Source organism: Anas platyrhynchos, chromosome 2 (genome assembly GCF_047663525.1).
Source record: "Anas platyrhynchos isolate ZD024472 breed Pekin duck chromosome 2, IASCAAS_PekinDuck_T2T, whole genome shotgun sequence".
Classification (NCBI taxonomy): Eukaryota; Metazoa; Chordata; class Aves; order Anseriformes; family Anatidae; genus Anas; species Anas platyrhynchos.
Window position 1 is genome coordinate 9,581,421 of NC_092588.1, and position 20,865 is coordinate 9,602,285.

At 45.6% G+C, this 20,865-nt stretch overlaps 1 long non-coding RNA gene across 4 annotated transcripts in view; it reads left to right on the forward strand.

The window, feature by feature from the left end:
- The first annotated feature begins 710 nt into the window (after nucleotides 1-710).
- Nucleotides 711-20,865, forward strand: part of LOC106019000 (uncharacterized) — a 236,403-nt gene continuing 216,248 nt past the window's right edge. For all 4 annotated transcript variants that reach the window (XR_002404884.4, XR_011807337.1, XR_011807336.1 and 1 more), the window contains exon 1: nucleotides 711-1,069. This is a non-coding gene — a long non-coding RNA (uncharacterized lncRNA). The remainder of the gene's footprint in view (nucleotides 1,070-20,865) is intronic.

Here is a 20,865-nt window from a genome sequence, read left to right on the forward strand (position 1 = left end):
TTTTTCAGCATCTGATTTTTGTGCATGTGTATGTATATATATAATGTATACATTAAATAAAAACCAGATGTTTGTAACGGACAAACTATTAATTGCAACTCCTGAGGGAAAAAAAATGGTAGTTATGGTAATGGTTGGCCTGCAACAAAACATCTGATTTATATAATAATATATTTCTATGATTTTGTTCAAATGTTTGTAGCAAGCAAAGTATAAGCTACAATTGCATTTCTAGGAATTTAGGAACTGCTAAGCTCACTTAGACCTATGAGCCTTCTAGCCCAGGATTTTGACATTGACCAGAGTGGGGCGGTCAGAGTGCGTTCCAAGAAACCCTGCACCAAGCAGTTAGGTTATCCCTTATCTCCAAAAAAGTTTCCATTCCTCCCTCTGTAATTAGAGGTTAGCTAATGCCTCAAATCATGAGAGTTTATATCTTTCCTGAGACCTCATTTCAAAAATAACTTTAAATATTTACTGCTGTAACGCTGGTCGTGCTCGTTACGAAAGTCCAATCGTGGCTGGAGTCTTGCCAGGATTTTATTATCTCTCAGCTTCATCCCATTTTCCTGCTGCATGATGATCTAAGGGTGGGTGAGAGCAATGATTTATACGATAACCCAAAAAAAGAATGGTAGCTGTTTTGGGAAATTGTCAGAAAGCAACTAACTTTTCCTATATATAGTTTTTTCCATGTCATGTAACTCACTGCAGCAGGAGCACAGGCTTTGGCGCTGTGCTGTTAGCCGTGGGTTTGTTTTCCAGCCTTATGGCTCTGTGCTGGTGGAGACCCCGAGGCTGGGGCCCACCTGCCAGCTGTGATGTGCTGCTGGCCCAGGGCCACCCCAGGTGCTGGGGTTCGAGATCTGGTCTGGAGCAGCCCCTTCCCAATTGCCTTCCCTTTCCTTTTTACGCACTCAGGGTTGATCTCTGGGGCAGAACGGCGAGCGTTGGCCTGCAGGGTGCGGACAAGAGAACCAGTGATGATACAACCATGGAAATATTGGAGCTGTGGAATTTTGGAAGGCCTGTGCACAGCATACTGGGGAGCTCATGCAGCCTGGAGCAGGTGAGTTGAGCCGTCACAGAGGCAGATGCGTCTCTGGTGGGTGATCTGGCCATGTTTGGAGCAGAGGTGAGGCAGGTTAAGATGAGGATGACAGCATGTGGTGATGTGTGATGGGCTGGACTCGCCTGGTGTGACTGGGGGTGTATGGCCTAGCTCCATGCACACACCCAGCAGCTGCTTTTCTGATAACTGAACAGCCAAATGCCATGCTTTTGCTGAACACGGTACCAACAGAAGACCATGGCCATGTTTTCTGTATGAGCCAGAGGTTGCGGCACTATTCAACAGATACCTGAGAGCTGCCTCATTGAAGGGAAGCTGTAGTCAAGGCATGGCATGATGCTGGTTCACATGCAAGGGAGAAGGTAGCTGGCAAGCCCTCAGTACAGACCCTTTCAGAGAAGCCCTCACCCCTCTGGGCTTAGCCTTGTGGGGTTTGGAGTGGTCTCTGACAGGCTTGTTATTGCTTGGATGAAAGAGAGGCACCGGGATAATGAAAAGGGGTTCTGGCAGGATGATAACCTCACCATAGACTCCCTGTTAGGAGTTAGTAATCTTGCTGATAAACTACCTGCCGTGATGTTATCAGTAGGGATCTCAATGTTAAAAGCTGGATTGATGTCGTGGAGTTTGGTTTCCTCCTCACTCTTTTCACAATGGTAAGGCATTGATGTTTAGCCGGGATAAACTGCTGTATTCCACAGCCATGTGTTTTTGCCTTTGTTTGTTTGTTTGTTTGTTTTTATATGTACTAATAGCAGTCAATATTTTAAATTAATTACCCTGTTCAGGAGGGAATATTGAAATTGGGTGTTAAGCGGCAATTTTGCAATGAGGGAAATAATATCTGAGCTCTTCCCAGGCTGAGTGAATATTTAAACCTGGATCCATCCTTTCCTATCCCTCTTTTCATGGTCAAAGGTGCTGAATAGAAAGAAAAGGAAACTTAATCCGACTTTGAAAGTTCAGTAAATATTCAGTGAATAAGCTGTCCACTGGAAGCCTTGCATTTTCTCGAAAAATTCATAGACACTTTCCAATGTTAATCATACCAACATGTGCATCTTTAGCAAGCAAAGCTGGCTGTGTCTTTCTAAAAATCTGCTAACAATGTCTGTGTGTTTATTTGTATTCGAGTGGTACCTCAGGACCTTTGATTTAATTTTAGGAGCCGTATAAAAAGTAAGAAATAGGGTTGCTGTTCTGGTGCTTAGATCAACAGAAATAGAGTGGCTACATGTTGGGATGCAGGGTGGAACAGAAGAAACAAATGAAGAATAGTTGTGAAATGAAGAAAGTTCCCCAGGAAAGGTCATACCCTAATTCAGCTAACTGTTGTCTTCTGGACATGACTCAGTGTCCCCAAGTGAATGGGTATTGTGGCATGACTTAAAGTAAGGTAATGTGGCCACGTGGCTATTTTTGATGGGAAGTTTGCTAAAAGGTGGGGAAAGGCTGTGTAACTCAGCAAAGCTCTGTCTTGCAGCTCCCAGAGGTGGGGAATGGTCTCCTGGGTGCCTTGTGACCCCCTGGGCTGCCTCCCCAAAGACCTTGAAAGCAGAGGCAGGCACCACGGCTCACTGCTGGAGGGGATGCTCAAGAGCAACATTAAGACTACTTGCGGTGTTGTTTTTTACCCCGTCTTAGCTATTGCTTAAAACCACACTTGTTCTTCAGCTTCGGTTATTGCTCTAGCAGGCAATTTATCCGAATGAGCAGATAGCACGGCGCACTTTTCTTCCAGCTACAGCCAATTCGAATGCTATTAGTGTCTCTGACTGCTTGAAATTGCTCTTTGCCAGCTGCAGCGCCTGGTGCCTTCCTGCACGCAAGCGCCGGGGATGGCGCAGCCAAAGCACAGGACTTTGGCCATTGTCCCCAGTGCTCCTGACGGAGAGGCTGAGGTAGCACACATAAACCTATCCTCATGCATTTAGATGTCTTCATCAGCAGAGAGCACCGTTTGGGAAAGAGACGTTTAAAAATCTCTTTGTTGGGTTTATAGGTGCTTTAAAGCCACTTAGTCATTTGATAGCAGGTTAAAATTAGTCCATACAAGATCAAGCACCAACACAGTCTTTTCCCAAAGCTCCTTATTAGCATTGATTTTTCAGTCAGGAGAAGAGTCGAGTAGTGGAAAATTAAATTAATGATACTGCAGTCTGTATGGCTTGCCTGGAAATGCCTGGCATCTTGTGCAGGGACCTTATCACATGGTTTTCCATGATACGAAACCTAAAGATTCAGCAACACGAACACTAAAAAGTCATTCTAGTTTTTAGGGCATTATTTTGACTGCAGTTAAAGAACTTTTCCCCACATCTGTCTTTCATTTCTGTAATAGTCAGTGGTTGAAATAACATGACCCTTATTATTCAAAACTTCACTTAGATAGCATCCTGGTGATTATGGTCCCCAAAATCACGAGTGTGTTTAGAAATAATACATTGAATCTTTCAGAAACAAACAAATAAATAAAATAAAAACAGTAAAAATTAATCATGGTAAAAACCAGCAACAAAACAAAACACACAAACAAACAAACAAACATAAAGTCTAGGTGTGAGGAAATCTCTGCAAAATGGTGTGCTGGGAAGACAGGGTGCATTCTTAGCTCTTGCATCTCACTGGTTGGCTCTGGCCAACAAAAGGCCAGGTGCAGCCTCAGCTGGGATTAAAGTGAATTCATGCCCAGCAGCGGTGGCAGCCAGAGCAGAGGGAAGGGAGGAGGCAGCCTGACCAGGACAGAGTTTTCCCTGTGCTCCTCATGCTCTTGGGCAGTCAAGGATGGCTACACTGGCACTTTGCAATATGCAAAGGAAGAAACTGGATGTTGAAGAGATGAAGATGAAGGTACCTAAAGGGTAATGGGTTCCCCCAAACACCTTCATTTCTGGCAAGTCTTTTAGTGTTGGGCTAATCAAATCTACCCTCAACTATGTCAAAGCAGGAGTCTCATCTAAGCTCTCTATGTAGAGAGACGTAGAGAGAGATGTTCCTCCATGCTGATTCATCCTATCATATGATAGTTAGGCAGACAAGATCAATGACTTTCTGAAGGCACCTCTCTCCCTGTGCCTACAGGGAGAACCTATGTGGTCAGAGTCATTCCTTAGATATTTCAAGTGATGTCACATCAATCCTGGTGCTGAAGGGACAAACTTAAACCAGCACAGGTATATGGTATACACTCATGACACTGACACATCACTTGTAAGGTATTTGCAAGACCAAGGAGGTGACAAAACAATGGTGAAAATTTCAAACAGCAGGGAGTGGATACCCTGAAGTCGGTGGAGCTGTGACTTTAGATGATTGGACCATATCAGTTTTTGAGGAAAAATCTGCAGAACAGCTTGATTTGTACCAGTATATGATTTCTGGGAGGTGAATGAAATCACCAGAACAGGACTCTTGTGCTAAGCTATGATCACAAACTTTGTACAATGACAAAATGTACAACAGCAAAGACAAAAATTTAATCACAACCTTTTTCTGCCAATTGATGAGTTACTGATGTTCTCCATAGGCATTACAAAACATCTGTTGACATATGAAAAAAACTTTTTTTTTTTTTTTTTTTTTGACATGAAGCATTTCATGGGCACCATTTAAGTTACTCCTAGCCCACCACTGCTTGTTCCATATGTTCTAGGTTGAAAACTACTGGTTTAGAAGATGTTTAGGGATTGGACCTGTTCAGCCCTTCAGAGGGGGAAGAGGGGGACCCCAAAGCCTGTGGTAGAGCTTCTGAGGTCACTTCTTTGAAGGAGCAGGCCTGAAGGTGACCATACAGGCACTGCAGTAAGGAGCCAACCATGTTTATTAACTATCAGTGGGGGTGATGCTGTAGAAGGAAGGAGGGCTGGAAATAATCCCTACATCTCCCCATTTATTTATTTTTGCCTCCATGTTTTCTCTTAGAGTGGTGATGCAAGTTTTCAAAGTCAAATTTTGCCTTGTGGGGAAGAAAAAAAAAAAAAAAAAAAGCTTTCTAAATGTTGTTTCTTGGGATTTTAATGTGCCAGGCTGGGGCCCTTGAGGAGGATGTGACCGTCTGTCTCTGCAACCTTGTTAGATCTCCCTATGCCTCTTCCCAAAAGCATGTGTTTGAGCACTGCAGGAACATCATGTCATCAACACCGTAGCAGCCAGTTACTTTATCCTATTCAATGCCATCATTTCATAAATCAGATCAGAAGATGACACTGGGTCATTCTGTCCTGACTGAAGTGATTAAGTAGATCTGTGCTATTAACTGCAGTTATCTTCTGAAAATGTCAGACTGCCTGCCAAGATCTTGACATGAGTTAAATAAGCATCTGCTGGCTGAGGACTCGAGCTCTGGATTGGAGGCAAAAACCCAGGGCTCGAGCAGCCTCCCCAGCCTCCAGATCCCACATTTTGCTGCCCCTTGGTGTTTTGGTTCTGTGCACAAAACTCATGTGCCCAGCAGTTTTGCCCCAGCTGTGTAGGTTTTGTAGGTGAGATATCATATAGCTGATGTGAGGAAATTAAGTATTATTCTTAAAGACTTTTTCTGTGTATTTACCATATGAAATCAGTGGCTCCCTCAGATATCTGGCAAGTATCGTGGCTCTGTCAGACATTTTGGAGAAAGAGCCCTGGCACTGACATTAAATGCTGTACAAGAAAGCCCGGAGAAGAGAAATTGCTGCTTTAAGGAGGGAGGATGTCTGCAGCATTGCAAAGTGGCACAGAGAGCACATAGACACAGCTCTTACTGTGGGCTAGGATTGGATTAACATCCCCTCAGCAGTGCTGTGAGCCACCTCCTGCCTGTCTGGGGGTCACTCAGGACCTATCGCCCCCGGCTGTGATGGTGCCATCCCTTTGCATCCTTCACCCACAAATGGGTGCTGGCTCCCATGGTGGCTCGCTGACAATTGCTTTAGGATCTGAATCCTAAACGCACTAGGCACTAGGAAGCCTGCACTGTTGGAGAAAAAATGAATAAATAAAATAAAATAAAATAAAATCATAAAATAAAATAAAAGGTGACACAAGATGTTTGGGAAGATAGAGCATTAGCAGTTCCCCTCTATGTAAGTGGTGTGTGCACACATAGATGGATGGATACTTTTGCTTCAAGTGAATGTACAGGTACAAAGTCAGGGCTTACAACCCTTTCCTAGGTTAGGGAAGGGCCACTCATGTTCCTAATCACAAAAACACAAATGATGATGATTTACGTATGTCATTTCATTTCCTGGAACTGTTTCACGGGTATATGTGAATGCTGCAAAAGTATAAAAGAAGACTCTTTACAACAGAAGTGCTTTTTACATAGATATCGGGAAGGCAGGGCTCCTAGGTTTTATTTCCCTTGGACTTCTACCATTATCTTGGATATTGCATCAAACCTCTTCGTGCCTCCTGTTGGCTTTGTCACCAAAGCAGGAATTCCTTTGGCCCTTGGAGGCTGCAGGGAGCAGAGCAGAGCAGACTGGTGGGGCAGCAGGAGAAGGGTGATTTGTGGTGTTAAACCAGTGCCTGTGTCCTGTCCCTGGGCAGCTTGCTATATTTCATTAGCTCTGCTTCCAGTGAAAGGATCCAAAACTGTGGATAACCAGGAGACTGTGTTCCCTTGCAGGTGGTTAAAGGGGTTGCATCAATGGGATATCAGGGGAGAGAACCAGGTGTTGTTAGTTTATCAGCCTTTGGCTGTTCACTGAAAGACAATTTTATGTCCCTATAATTTGTGCTTTATAAGGAAAATTTTACAAAGCCAGGCTTTTAGAGCAGCTCCAGGAATGTGCCATTTAACTGGCTGTGGAGTTGCAGAGACACCTCTGGAGGTACTGCTGCAGCACAGCAAGGGCCAGCGGCATTCAGGGGTGTTTAGATGAGGTCCTTGCCACTGAATTCTCCAACGTGATTTCCTTACATAACTCAGGTATTGAATAATTCTGGTTTATAAGGGTATTTCTGGCACCATTGCTTCAAGAGCATCTCAGCTTTAGAACAATGGGTGGCCGTGGGATGTGAGAAGGATGGGGTCAGCAGCTCTTCCAGCCCACCCTGTGCTAACAGGGGTCTCCCAGGAGTCCTAAAGGATCTCAGGCACATTTCTTTCCTGCTAACACAGGGCTGTGCCGGGAGGCTTGGCCCCGTGTGGGCTGGTGGCAGCGGCTGCAGGCGTTCCCCTCCCTGCATGCTGCAGCCATATGGGCACAAGGACACGGGCGGCTCTCACAGCCTGTAGTTTTGTTGCAGCTGGCTCCTTCCCTTTAAAGTTTTGATTGCCTGAGATAACACCCAAGCTCGGCAGCGGCGTGGTGGTGACGGTCCTTTGCTTGTTGGCTGTAACAATTTATTTGCCTGTTTATCACCCACCCCTGTAATACCTTAAACACAAGGTCAGGAGAAGAAAAGATTTAAAAAGGCTCTTTTATGGGCTCATGTAAAAAGCAATGCCATCGGCCACATTATCCCAGCAGGATGTCAGACCTCAAATTCTTATGTGGAGTTTTAAAATAAATTCCCCAAATAGGACATAGTTCAAAATTGGTTATTTTTCAGATGCTTTTCATTGAATTTTTGCATAACTTCGTCGACATTTGCAGAGAGTGAAAATGGTTGTGTCACATCCTCAGCTGCTGCAAACTGGCACGATGCCACTGAAGTCAAAGGAGGAAGGATAATTTACATCGGTTGAGGTTTTTGGCATTGGGAAGTGGTGAGGAAGGGACACAAATGATTTCCCCACATGCCCCATAGTGAGTGACCTGCTGTGTCCAACTTCTGCACAACAGGTTTATCATTTTCTTTTGGTACTTGGCACTTTGAGTCTAAGCCCTTTTCCCCATTTCCTCCTGCCAAAAACGGAATACAAGAAATGAGTCAGGTCTCCCTCGCTCTGGATGTATCTCAAAATCCCTTGGAAGTAACGTTACTGCATTCTAGTAATAGTTGGCGGGGATTTTTTCCATCCACAGCGTATGGCTGCTAATTATGGGCCTGGTTTGCAGGCAGTTGCAGAGGGCTGTCAGTGGGATTGGAGAGCACTGAACATCTTCATGTTATTAATTTCCACCACAATTTGGGGTGGCAGATGCTGCTCTGTGAAATGTTACAAAGAACCCCAAAGTTCCCTGGAAGGATTTTTTGCTCATTTTAGGGGCTTTAACAAAGACACGTGAATATATTTATTTTTTTCCCCTCTTTCCTTGGCTCATCATGAACATATCTTCTCCTCTGAAGTTCTTGGAAAAATTTATATATTGGCCATGAAATTGCTTTTAACCATGCATGTATTTCCTTAAAGGCATCCACCCACCAATTATTTTTCGCTGCTTCCTCCCCTCCATTTCTTCTCTGGCCACAGGCACAGTCATTCCCTGCCTCTAACATCAGTGAGGTCTGAGGGTAAGTCTGAAGTTGGTGCAAATTTCCCTCTTTTTCACTGACTTCTCTGGGAAGAAGAGAGGACATTATGAATGAGCCATGACTGTCCTTTAGCCTCCCATATGAGTAAAAATATTTCATGTGGGACCAGGCACTGTGGTGATAGAGCACAAATGGGGTTTTGACATGGAGAAGTGGAGCAGGGAGCAGTGGTGTTCTGGAAGCCAGCACTTGTCCTTTACCCGTGAAGCTGCATTTCACCTCACCACCATCACAAATTTTTGCCTTTTTCATACCAAAATATGTGCTCTTAGAGTGGAGAACAAAGTAGCCTGATTTGCTCCTCTCAGTCTGCCAGTGTCCCACAGGTAGGACCTTCTGAGGGTACTTGGGTGATGGAGACAGGAGATGAAGGAAGAGGGCTGAAGCCAGGGGAAATTTGTCTTTGGCCTCTCTCACCTAGTTGATCTGAGCCACTTTACCTTCAAGATTTTGGAGTCTGTGGCACAGCAAAGCAAAGTGTGGGAGCTTGGAGGCCCTCCAGGTGTTTCTGGTAGGGAAAAGCTGCAGCAAGTTGCACCCCCATGCTCAGGTTGACTTGGGGACCCATCAGAGCCACAGGCATCCTCAGTTTGGTTTGTGTGAAATAATGAGCTGTTTTGCTGCATCCAAATCATGTGTACACCACATGTTGTGGCCGAAGGGAAGGCGAGTTGTTCTGGGTTAAAGTATAGCCTTTTGGCGTGCTTTCTTCCCTCCTCCTGTCCTTCCTCCAAACCAAGAGCCTTTTCTACTCTCCTGCCCTTAACTTGAGCTTTGCAGGGCACCAGAAGGGAGAACACGCTCACTTTGTATGGTAAATTAATGGGTTCAAATGGTCACCTTCCACAGCAGAGATGTGTGGGAAAGAAAACCTGTGTCAATGTGAAACATGTGTGCGCCTGTCCGAGGACGAGGCATCTGATTCATAAATCAATGGCAGGGAGGTAAGGAGAGATGTGTGGGTTTGGTAACAACTGTCAGGCTTAAATGGTGCATTTTACTCTTTTTCATCTTAAGTCTCCCAAGAAGATCATATTATTGACTAATATGTTTTCTCTCTGGTGCTGCCTGGAGTTTAAAGCATCCAGAAGGTCAGCACGTTCCTGTTTCATGTCGTCCTGTGATCCCTGGTGATGCTTTGTGCACACGAGTATGTCAGGGTCTGCAGGGCACGTGCTTGGAGGCCTGAAGAAAGGCTGCACAAGCTGAGTGCTGTGTCTTGCCCACCACGTTTGGGCTCGTTGTCTCCTTGCAGCTTGTTGATGCTGCAGTGAACAGGATACAAAGAAACTTAAAAATTTCTTATCTATGCTGGGAATATTTCCACCAAGGACACATGAACGTGGCTTAAGGGAGGTTACAGAGAATATATGGTCCTGCTTGTATTAATTGCCTCTTCAGTGGCGAGTCAGACTGAACTTTCAGCATCTTTGTGTGCCAGGCAGGGAACTGTCCCACCACAGGCAAACCTGCAGCCTCCTGATGATTCGTCCCAAGAAGCTGTTTGCGTACCTAGTAGCTGGCAGCTCTCAGAGATGGGGTTAAGGTGGGTTCGAGATCCAAAAACATGACTGATCCCATAGTTTGCAGGATCTCCTCTTCTCTAGAGTGCTGTTGGGTTAGTTATCACAACTGTAGCAGTTTCAGAAGTGGAAGTGAGCCCCAAACCTAGGGTGCTGACCTTGCGCATGGAGGGGCAGGCTAAGAAGGGAAGACTTGGTCTAGGTTAGAGATGAAACAGGTGGAAAGAAACACACACAGTTTGAAGAAAGACAGCAAATCTTTCTGATTTCTGATTATTTTTTTTTTTGGAAATGCTTCACTTTTTACTCATTGCATTAGCAGTCCCTGAGCGTTGCCTCCTGGGCTGAAGAAGAGGAAGACCATGCCCAAGCAAACTGCACCATGTCTTCTCCCACACCACAAAGATCAAATGGGTCCAGCCAAGGCTCTGCAGTTCCTGTTTACTCCATATAAGACGTTTCCAGTCCTGTCGGCATTCATGGTAGTTCCTGTGGCTTGTCCTCGATAACTAACTCCAACTGGCACAGCTGAGACATCAGCGAGATGAATCCTTGGAGAGCAGCCAGCTCTTGCTTTATTTTGCACTCATGTTGCTGATGTCAAACCTCTGAACGAGGCCTCAGGCCCCCATTGCCACGCAGGGCAGACAAACACAAAGAGGGGGCTCTTGTCTTGTGGGGAGGACAAGAAGTCACAAGAGCTCCAAAGGGATGCCAGACTGTGAGCGTCTGTTGTGGTCCAAGCCGCTGCTTGTTTCCTGCAGTGACGCAAGCCTGTGTCAGTCCTTCTGGCTGGCTGAGCATGTGCGAAGGGAGATGTTAACCTCCCTGGTGTTCCTCTGCCTGTTCGTGCGCACGTGTTTGCGCAAACTGAGAAATGACGCGCTTGATTCAAAGATTTCTGGGTGGGGTGGTTTGGTCTGTGGGATGCTGGAGGTCTGAACCAGGCGCTGTTGGGCTGGAAACCTCTCAATGGTGATGTGGAGGGTGCATCTCACGTCACCAAGACCAGCAGAGGCTGCGCCTTAAACTTCTGGAGCTTAAACTTCTGGAACTTCTCATCTCTGCTCTCTGGGGACAGCAACAGGACCCGAGGGAACAGCATGGAGCTTGGACAGGGAAGGGTCAGGCTGGGGGTTAGGGAAAGGTTCTGCACCCAGAGGTGGTCGGGCACTGGGACAGGCTCTCCAGGGTGGTGGTCACAGCACTGAGCATGACAGAGTTCAAGAAGAATTTGGACAATGCTCTCAGACACATAGTCTGATTTTTGGGTGGTCCTTTGAGGACCCAGGAGTTGGACTGGATGATCCTTGTGGGTCCTTTCCAATTTGGGATATTCTATGATTCCCGGCAAGAGCTAAATGCTTGCCATAGACATTTGTAACAGATGTGGGAAAAAATAGCATATTCTTAAATAGCCAATGGTAATAATCATAGCCTTGGATGTAAATAGCTGACAAGCTGGTCAAAGCAGATATTAAGCTTCATGCTTGTATGACACTGACTTTGCCTCCTGGTCTGCAAGGAGGAAAGAGAATTCTCCATATCGCAATGGTACATACAATCGTGGGTTTGTGAGTGTTTGTCAAAATGAATAATTTAATCCTCAGTACTTCAGCAGCTTCTTTCCCATGTAGTAACAACACATAGCTCTGGTTTTGTGGTAGTTTATATTCTTGAGGTGTGCAGAAAGGGCAGGACTATATTGTGTGAGAGCAGCAGTTGATGTTGACTGAGCGCTGCCTTACTGTGTGTTAATGGTTGAACACGTACCTGCACTGCACATGCAAATTTATTGTTTCCAGAATATGCTGTAGAACTTACTGTCTCTGATGTGACACTGATCAGTCCCTTCCTGTCCCTGACATAGCACTGCTCCTCGAAGGCATGACACTCTCCCTCTAAATAGAAGCAACTCCTTTTGATTTGGCTGGTGCAGGAGTAATATTTGTATACAAAACCTTTCTCTTTTTGAATAAAAAATTCCCTTTCCTCTGTGGAAATAAGAAATTTAGTACATGTAAAGTCTTCCAAATGAGGTTGATTTATTTTATACATTTTTTTTGTTCTCTTTCCATATAACTAAAACTTGCCTGTGATGAGGATATCTAGATTCTACGGCAGTAATGAGATTTCCTTGGCTTTACTGCGTAGTAAAGGCAGGTGCACACATACTGAAGTTCTGACTTGACATCTTCAAAAGCCTGTACTGAGGCTAAAATATTTGGCTGAGGTGTTTGGCCCTGCATCTGTGGGGCTCCTGTGCAGAACAACTCCACAGTCCTGAAGTGGCTGTGGCTCGCTTTCAAATGGCTTTTCCAACGGGAACCTTTGCTCTTATATTTGGGAGAGAAGGTTTCTACAGAGCCAAAGCATCATGTGATTTGATTTGCCCAAATGTGGGTTGGAAAATATGAAGAAAATTAGTGTAAATATTTTTCTTTACTGATGATAGATATTTTCCCCACTTGAAAACATTGACTTTTTATTTCTTTAAGTCTCAGATGTGATGCTTGAAATATATTATATATATACATCTGCTTTCCAGAGTGCAAAAAAATTAGATTCTCTGCTATTATAAATTAATTAAATTACAGATCAAACCAGTTGGAGTGTCACTAGAGGTGCAAAATGCTTTTCTCTGCCTTTCTTACTTCTCCAATATTATTATCTGGCATGACAAATTTCCTACAATTGACCTACCAGCTTTCCACCAGCTAAGTATATGACCAGTCATTCTCCTCAGTGAAAATCAGCCAATCCTTTTTTAACATGGAATTAATGAAGTGATGAAAATTTACATCAGCAAAGGATTTATCACAGTATTTTACACACAGACTTACTACAGAATTAAACATATTGAAAGGCTCCATAAATACCAAGCATTGTTGATAATCCAAGACTTGAAGTCTTAATTCTGTCCCTTTATAGTTAAGCTGGCAGAGGAGACGCATAATAGAGAAAGAATTTCTTCCCTTTAGCTAAGAATATTTTATTTTTTTCTCCCGTGGAAAGAAATGATTTCTTGCAGCAAAAATGTTGATCATGTTAATTGCTGATCTGAGAAATTTAGTATTTTAGGCACATTTTTATTGTATGTGACTAAAAGGAACTGTAGTATCCCTAAAGCTTTCCTTTTTTTTTTTTGGCTTTTGCATCTGTTATAAGTAGTCAAGTGTCAAATACCAATATGCATGCATCCAAATGGGTCAATGAGTCCTCCTGTTGTCTACTTCACTGACCCTGAAGCCTTTGTTTCCCATTAATGAGTAGAAGCCAAAGATAATTCACATAGCCTGACACCTGGCTGATAATCTTTGGGATCACCTAAAGCTTAAGTGAGAGCTTGAAGAGTATGCGTGTTCAGAACCAAAGAGTCTGTGTGGTCATGGTGAACCTACTTGGGAAAACTTGACTGTCACAGGAATATCATGCCTAAAACACATACCTTTTTTTTTTTTTTTATTAACCAATTACTATTTTTTTCAGTTGGATGGATTAAGCCTGCTTACTATTTAGGTAGGTGCTGCTGGTGTCACTACTGTATGTTATTCCCAATTCTTTCCTGGTGCATTTAAAAACACCTTATTTGTGCTCTTGCCATTGGATGTAGCTAATGTCTATGTAGAGTAATCACTGGAAAGGTGCAAAAGCAAGCAGTGAGATAAAGGCCACATGTTCTAATTAAGCCAGATCTGAAGACACTGACTGTCTCTGCACTAATGAGCAAAGCCAAGTCCCAAAATTCATGGCTAAACTCTTTCTTATCATCCGCTTTGTCTTGTTTAATGCTTTAAATGCTAGTGTTACTTATGCTCTTCTATGCTGCCATAAAATGACTTGTACTACAAATCCTATTTGTTCTACCTTACTTTGGATTCTTCACCTTCCTTAGCCACGTCCTAGCCTTGTTTGGCTCACGTGGGTCACCTCTGGTTGGCTCGGTGGTGGTGGTGCTTGGTGGTTTGGTGCAGGGCATTGTGTTGCTGGTGGTCAGGCTCCATGCCCTCAGACAGGAGGCATCTCATGCCAGCAGGCATGGTGAGGGGCACCAGAGCGAAGTCACACAGCCAGCATTTGGAGGACAGTGTTTTGAATCACACATGCTTTTCAATGACATCCACAGTAGACACTCACTTCCCCCCTTCCCAGTATCACTGAGAAATGGGAAACTCCTTAGCAAAGGCAAGAAATTCCTGCTAGCTCCTACAACACCAAAATAGACAAGCTAGAGTTTATCAGATCGGATGGCAATGAGTGCCTTCTGGCTGCCATCAAAAGAAACTTGGGAGCCTGCAAGAAATTCTTCTCCCTTTCTCAGTGGAGAACAGAAAGACACGAGCAAGTGCCTGGATCCGAATCCCAGCCTCGGCCAAATCAGGACAAGGGTTGGGCTCCTATTCAAAGTGTTCTCACTAGGGCTCATCTGCCAGTGGTGGATATCTACCAAAATATGATGGTTGCATGACCCTTTTGCAATCTTGGCCAGAGATGTAGGGGAGACTGTTCAGTGAAACAGACCCTTTTGTGAACCAAGACTATAGAAAGCATTTTCTGGAGTATATATAGACAGAGGTATGGAGGGGAGTAATGCAGGAGAACATCTTGATTTGTGGCCAGTCTGGAACAAGTGAGAAAAAGAGTCAAAAAAAAAAAAAATATATATATATTTAGGCTGGGTGTTTCTTTATATCAGAAAAAGCTGCTCTAAAAATATTCCTAGAGGCGCAATGAGCCCATGGGCAGATTTCCCTGAAGAAGGCTGTGTTTCCCCTGCTATTACTGCCTTGTGTAGTTTTTTAAGCACAGTTTGCTATAAAAGGGATATCTTAGTGCTGATGTATGTGACAGTAGTGGATAGTTACCATGGCCTGGCAGAGATGCAGTCATGTTAGGATGGTGTCCAGGTGATCAGGCAAGGTCCATACAAGAGTAAAGGATCCTCCAGCAAATTTACATCAATTCTTATGTTAGTTCTGGTGGTACTTTGCACCATCATTTGCTGTCTCTGTCCATTTACGCTTCACTGGAGGAGAGCTTTTTTATGTAGTCCAAGACCTCCACACTTCGTTGAGTGCCATCCCTCAGAGATATCTTTTTTTCTCCTACTCACTTCATTTCCCTTTGGATTATTGTCTTTTGTCTTCATTCAGTACTGAATGATGCTGCCTTAGTGGGTCAGAAATAAACAAAAGTTTTTGGCACTTTTGTTGATGTGGTAAAGCTCTAATGATGGTGAGAACAAGGGCAATGAAACTGGGTCAGGTTGGGTTCATTTCATGCTATAGGTACCAGTGTATGTACATAAACCCCTTCCTCTTTAGCATGCACTCCCCTTTCAGGCTTTACATTTCTTCAGCATGGTTTGGGGTTAGCTATGGTAGCATATAACTGGTGGACATAGTTTCTACACTTATCTTTGTTGTTTATTCTGCTTCCTAAATGTATTTCTCTGGCATCTTTGCAGTGCTTTAGTGACAAGTTCTCCAAGCCCTCACATGGTTCGATCTCTGCAAAGACTGTTCATGAGGCTGGTGGTTTTGTTTGTTTGTTTGTATTTCTTTTGTTTTGTTTTGGTTTGGTTTGGTTTGGTTTTTGACAGGTTTGTGCATTCCAAGTGGTTGAAATGTGCTGGTCTTCAGTGGTGACTGAATATTTTGGGGTGTGCAGGGGACCTCAAGGGATGTAGAGACATAGCTTCTTTTTAACCCCAGTTTATCTCAATTCCCAAATTAATAGGCAATGCTATCTGGAGAAAGGAGAGGAGAGGAAAATGTTTTAACCAAAAACAGAAATTTGTCTAATCGGAAATCAGAATTATTGTCTGAACATAACAGCAGCTTTGCTAATCCCTCCTTTATACTTTTATAGTGTGTACTACTAAAGTGTAAGCATCTGATTAAAAAAGGATTATCATTTATTAGCTAAGAATTATGTAGTGAAACAAATCATAAAATTGTGGTCTAGACAAACCTTTTTTTTTCCCCCAAACTGATCTCTGGAATATATCAATCAAAAAGAGATTAAAGAAAACAACACTTTTCTGTTTTCCTCTTCCTTTTCCTCTTCCTCTTCCTGGCTCTTGTATATGTTATACTTTCCTCTCTTGTTTTTCATGTGATCTTTTAGATAAAGGGGTAAAGAGCAAACCAAGGCATTTAAAGGGAGAAGCAGGTCTCGCTGCAGAGAGTGGCAGGGCAGCAGGTTAAAGGAAGGTGCAGAAGGAAGCCAGGAGGGACAATTAGACTCTCCCAGATCTCACAGACTGTGAGATATTACTTCAAAAAGTTTCACAGAAACTGATTTTTGATGAGGTGATGACTACAGTCCCTATGAACTATTTTACCAACCATAACACTGATTAGAATCCACTAAAAAACCTAAAGCGAGTTTTCCTTCATTGTCCTCGTGAGAAAACCAACTGCCCAGAAACCTTTCCAACAACCACAGAAGTTAACATCGATCACCAGGAAGGAATTCATCCCTTAGACAAAACGATTTTGCAAGTTTGCCGTTCTTAGCTGTGCATGTCGAGAGAGAAGGGAGTGTGTGTCTGCCAGACATCAATGCCAGGCTCAGCTCTGCTTGGGTGCTCTTACTGCAGAGCTGAAGTCCAGCCTTTTGTTTAATCCCGGGGGTGTCCTGTAAATAACCTTTTCCTTTTGCATCCAGGTAGGGCTCTATTTGCTGCCACCCTGGTCCCACGTGGAGACCTCCTGAGCAAATCCTTTCTGTAGGAGTTGGTTGTTGTTATTTTTATGTCAGGGTGGTGTCGGGAGGGGAGGATGATGTGGGGGAGCACCCATTTTCAGGATCAGGTTAATCACAGGTTTGCAGGGGCATGCCTGGCCTCGGCTATGTAGGGTCCCATGCAGGCTCCCGCTGATCCGTGCCTCAGTTTCTCCTCATTCCTCAAGTAACTACAATCTTTCCTCCTCTGAGCACCTAAGGGATTAGAGATGAGTATTCAGCAGCATTAATTCACGGTCTTTGTAAGAGCTCCTTTCCTCTTCACCCCACCCCGCAGCAGTTAAACCTTCACTCTGCCGAAATATAATAAATTACGGGTCTGGCCCCTAACGATTCCTCGTCCGGGAAGCTGGGGATGCGGGCGATTTATCTCCGAATGATTAAACCTGCAGACAAAAAAGGGCGAATTGCCTGAGCTAAATTACTGCCCATGAATTATTCAGCCGGCGGGGGCAGCGCTGGGTGGCAGCAAAGGCTGCGGCATGGAGAGGCGCGGGTGGGGCTGGGCTGCTCGGGAAGGGGGGTGGCTGCCCTGATGGGGCCCTGAGAGGAAAAATCCGGCAGGATCTGTCCTACAGACAGCAGGGAGAGAGTGCTGCTTTTGGGGGTGTTTGTCCCTGCCTGGGTAGACCAAGTGCACAGGGACAAGGTGTGCTTGGAGCAGCAGGAGGCTTTGCCTCCTCCCCAGATGCACAGGGACCTGCCTGCTGCTCAGGGACACTCTGACAGCTTTATTTTTGATGCTTGCTGGACCATTTCCCCCAGGCTTCAGTGATGCTGCCAACAGGCAGTGCAGATATTAAGTGGTTTTGGTTGTAGATGCAAGAGGTGGGGGCTCCCCTGGTCTGCTTCTGCAGGGCTTCAGCCTCTGCTGCTGTTTGAGCCTCGTCTGTCAGACACAGGGAGTCAAGGAATGGGGCACTGTGCTCTGGAGTGGGATCTCAGATATTTGCTCCTAGTAATCACAGGACTCCCAGTTTTCTGGGGTTTGATGATCAGCGTGTCACACCTGGCACAGGAGGCTGCACAGCTCTGCAGTGAGCACTGCTGGTGCTCAGACCACTTTAGGGGTGACCTCTGCTGACCCTCCTGGTGTCCCAGGTGCCCCCATGCTGCCCCAAACCCATAGACCCTTTTCTCTGCAGGGTAATCAAGCTGGGAGCAATGCTATCTTTCAAACACTAAGAAATGTAGGTACAGACGAATGCTCTCCCCTGAGCTCAGATGTTTACCTTCCATTCTGCTCCTGAGCAGGGTGTCCACCGCACCGGTGCTGGGCAGCAGGGGGAATTTACCCTATGATTGCTCTTTTGGTAACTCTTGCCCCAGGTCTTGATTGCAAAGCCCTAGAAAACTTACCAGGGTGAACCAGATTTTTGATAAAGTGGCAACAAAAATTTGAAAGTTTTTGTTTTCTTTTTGGACAACCCAACAAAAGTTCCACACTCAGACTTTGGCAAAATTACCTCAAATCTTGTCCTTTAGGCCCCTTCTAGCTCTGTGCAATGTAAGACTAGGGCATGGGTGAGTGCAAGTGCTAAGAAATGAGCCCTGCAGCCCTGATCACTGAAATAGGATTATTTGGCAGGCTAAAAATCGGAGTTCGTGCCACCTGTAAGCGGTGCCAACTGGCTATGTTGAGTCTGGTAAATAGGCAGTACCTCTGGGGTGCTAAAAGTTAAGGAACGCTCTTCGTTTTGATTGCACATGCATGATAGAGAAACCAGTGCCCTCTGCTCCAGCGAGGCGTAAGCAAGTGTTGAAAAGCAGCAGGGTGCTGGCAGACGCCTCTCCACTATAAAATGTGTCTTTTACTTCCCAGGCTCAAAGTATGGGAAAGGGTTTTGGCCAGTGATCAGGATCAGGGAGAGAGTTCATGCCAGAGCAGCGAGGAAAACTGCCTGCCTGTGGCTGAACGTACAACAACAGCTCAGGAGGTGGTTTGGAGTCGCTGTGCCAGGCATGGGTGACAGTCCCAAATGGATGCTCCAGCACAACGTGAGTCAGAACTGCCTCATACCCAAACGACACCTCTCATTTGGGCACCCTTAGGTGACACATTGCTCCGCTGAGGTTCATACAGCTGCAAAACCCAGCCTGGATAGAAATGGGTGAGAAGCACTCCAGAGGACTGTCACACAGCCCTTCCAAGCCAGGCTGGGGATGTGTGACACAGCCTGGTGGCGGTGGCCCTTGCATCCGTATCTGCCCAGGCTTACTAGAACTGGTTGAGCTGAGGGTAATGTGAGGGTTGGTGGAACTGGGTGGGTGCATCCGTAATGTGAGAACAAAAAGAAATGGTATTGCACCCATCAGCTCCGGTCCATGAATAATAGAGATTCCCAGTGTACAGGATGTGAGGCAACTGTTTAATTATCAGTGTTTGCTGGGATTATTTTTCCTTTTTGTCACTTCTTTTAAAGCCGTAGGTTTAAAAACAAAGCTGTGGGAAATGGGGTGGGCTTGTGGAGCCCCCACACCTCCTCCTTGGGCATGGATACCCACAAACAGCAGCCATGAAGCCGTTCCCAGGGGAGCTCACCCTGCCCACCTCCATGGCCCCGAGGTGCTGGGGGATTTGAGTGCTTCTACTCAAAGGGCCTTTGAAGGAGACAGCGAGCGCTAAGGGAGAGCTAACAAACGATCCCTCCTGCTCCTCCTTGCCCTCCCAGCAGCCTGGGGGCCGCGTGGCTTTAATTAATCAGTCGGCTCACGCAGGGACGTTGACACAAATGGCACCTGCTGTCGGTCTCTCCCACATAAGTGCCGGTGATAAATGGCACGGGGTGTGCTGGCCAGTGATTCCAGTTGGCCGAGCAGAGATGGATGCTCGCGTCCCTCTCCGTGACGGAGGAGTTAATCACAGTGAAGGGTGAGCATGCCATGCAAGCAGCTCCAGGCTGCTCCTCCAAGGAGGGTGCTGGTGGTTTAGGAAGGCACAGAAGGGACCTGGTCCTCCCTTGTGTTGCAGCAGTTGGGGTTGATGCAGGATGGTCACATTTCAGAGGATGTTTTGGGTACCTGTGTATGGGAGGCTGGTAACTGCTTCTCATCCTTAACCATTCCCACGTGCAATGTGCTGAGTTCCTCTCTCCCAGCAGAAGTGTCCCAGCTGATGCCATCAGGAGCAGAGCTCTGTTCCAGTCCACAGGAGGTGGAGGCACAGCTGCTGCTGTGCCTGTGTCTGCCAGGCAAGGTTTCAGGATGGGCTTAGTTTCCCCAGAAGAAATGGGCACAAGGAACCTACTCCCAGAAGGTGCATCCAGAGGGAATTGTGCTTTCTAAAAAAAAGGAGGGCTGATTTTCCAGGTACCCTGAATTCCCCATCACTCCTCTCCCTACCAGCACTGCTTCACTGTGAAATCCCAAAGCCCTCTCCACCATGCACACCGAGGACAGGAGGTCCTACGAAGAGTAGTGTGACTGAACACGGACCATGTTGTGAGGTGACATAGCAGGGAACATCTCATGCTTGTGAGCCATCAGAGAACAGGACAGTGCCATCAGTACTCCTCCCAGCATCTGGCCAGGAAGATGTGCAGGTCGGTGTAAAGCATCTGCATGATGCCCAGTGTGATTCCTCCTTTGTCACCTGAGCTCAGCCACTGTTTTCAGTGGCAATAACTCTTGCAAGAAGCCAGGATAGAGGGCACTTACACATGTGCTCAACTCTCCTTTCGCAGGAGTGTTTCACAGGCATCAAAGGTATTCAGGTAATGGTGGACCTGGTGGTGGAAATAACATGGGGGCTGAAGGGAGAGCATGGCAATGGGACCAAGAGCAGGTCCTGTTTGCCAAGGCTGAGCTCAGCTCAACAGGATTGCTCTTGTCTAGGGTGAAGGGGACTACATGGGGAGGTGAAGTCTGGAGCACAAAGCCTCGCTCGCTTGCTCAGGCTGGCTGCACACAGACTGCAAAATCTCTGGGGTCTGTCTCAGGCCTGGCCCACCAGACTGAAAGATCACAAACCAAAGGATTTTTTGGAGCCTTCTCCAGTAAACAAGGAGAGAGATTTTAGTGTCTGCAGCGTTTTCTCAACTGCGCTATGTGACTGAAAAATTAGTATTTGTATTGTTATTGACTTCTCCAGGATGATTTCAGCAACCCCTATTA